The following is a 1,943-nucleotide window of genomic DNA, read 5'->3' on the forward strand; positions in this document are numbered from 1 at the left end:
TTTCTGTTGAATACTTGAAGGCTTCAGATCTTCTGAAGAACTTCTTAACCCCAAACTCATCCTTGTAAACAAGTCCAAGTTCGGGTTGAGACAGAACAGAGGCATAACGTATCTCTTGCAGGCCTTGGAGTTCTTCATTCGGTGGAGTGCAGGAAAGTCTCTCAATGCCCAGTCTTAGCGCGATTTCGACATCTGTCTTCGCTCTTAGCTATACCAGGGACTCCATCGTCTTAACAACAGCTTTGTTCGCCATTCCAAACCTTATTCCATGATCATGCCGTTGAGCTGTGTAGGCATATAACTCCATCAAGTCATATGGATTGAGATTGATGAGGTCGTTTTTGTTGAAGACGCTAACTTCCCCATGAGCTCTTTCCATGCTGAACTCGATATATCTTATGGCTTTGTTGGCGAATGATCTGATTTTTAAATTAATAACTCTTCTTATACCATCGTTTGAAAAGACAGCACGCGGATCTTGAGTTGTCTGTCTTACAAAACGATGGTGCACAAGATTCATCAATTCTGGCGATAAAATAGGCGGATTGGTTGACAGGCTTTCTTCACGATCACGATATAGGTATTGATGGATATTCTCCATCAATACAGGCTCCCTGGTTGGCGCTTGAGGTATTCTTCTCATTGACTCCATTTGCTGAATTATTTCATCTACTAGGCCTGCTGGAGGATGCCTAGAGGAAGATGAAATATCTGCTTGCACCATGGGTTGGGTTGGATGAGTGGGTTCAGGTTCATGGGTTTCTGTTGGTTGGGGTGATAAAGGATGGGTACTTGTGGGTTCAGGTTGATGGGTTTCTGTTGGTTGGAGTGATGAAGGATGAGAACTTGTGGGTTCAGGTTGATGGGTTTCTGTTGGTTGGGGTGATGAAGGATGAGTACTTATGGGTTCAGGTTGTGTAGGAGAAGAGGTTTGGGTTGTTGTTTGTTCTAGTTGTTGGGGTGAGGCTGTGCGTGGTGTAGGTGATGGGGTTAAGGGTAGGTTTGATGTAGGTGAGGAAGTAGGTTGATTTGTTTGTGTTTGTGGGGTTGAAGTTTCTTCATCGGTTGAAGAGCTCAACATGATGGGGTCTGCTGGGATTGTTGCTAAGGGAACATATACAATATGTACATCATCAGAGGAYAAAGCCTCTGGTTCCTTAGCTTGGGTTCCTTGGGGTGCTTGTTGGTGTGGTGGTGGTTGTTGTGGTGGTGGTGGTTGTGGTGCTGGTTGCTGTGGTGCAGTAGATGTTGTTGTTTATGCCGCCGTCTCTTTGTTCTCCCCCTCACAAGGGCCAAGGCCTTGATCATCGGGGTCTTGGTCGTCATGGCATCGTCATTTAGACGGACGGCTGCTTGAGCAAGAGGCTTGAGACCTCTTCTTCTTCTTGTCCCTCCTGAGGGCTTTGAGATACTCCCTCAGGGATGCTCGTCTCCGCGTGGTCTCCATTGATTTGAGGAGAGAGGTGGTACAGCGCTGTTCATCAGCCAATGTTTGAGTTAAGGCCCTGGTTGGTTGGATGGCCTGATGAACAAATCTGGCACTGATTTCGTTGAACGACGAAACCAGTGCCCGGGACAGAGCGTGCATGTCCCCTTTGGTGGCGTAGTCGGTGGAGGCCGATGGTGGTGGTGGCATGGAGGTGGATGTGGAAGGGGGGAATGGGAGGTTGGTGATTAGGTGCCTCACCTCTACAGTAAAGGAGGAAAAGGCGTCTTCGAATGATGGGCCTACAGAGGGAGGGGGGAGGGATGGGTTATGGAGTTTGGACAAGGATAGCAGCGGGTAATTGGGTGAGGGTGTCTTGTATGGAGGCTATTTGCTAGGTGAGGGCAGTGAGGGATTCATCGATTGATGAAGTGGAGGGTTGGGGGATTTGGAAGGGAATGGAGGAGGGTAGTTGGTTAAGGGTGCGGGTGAGGATTTGGAGTTGGGAGATGATATA

This window comes from Cynara cardunculus, unplaced genomic scaffold, assembly GCF_001531365.2.
Source record: "Cynara cardunculus var. scolymus isolate 2C unplaced genomic scaffold, CcrdV1 Un_Scaffold_7688, whole genome shotgun sequence".
In the NCBI taxonomy this organism is placed as follows: domain Eukaryota; kingdom Viridiplantae; phylum Streptophyta; class Magnoliopsida; order Asterales; family Asteraceae; genus Cynara; species Cynara cardunculus.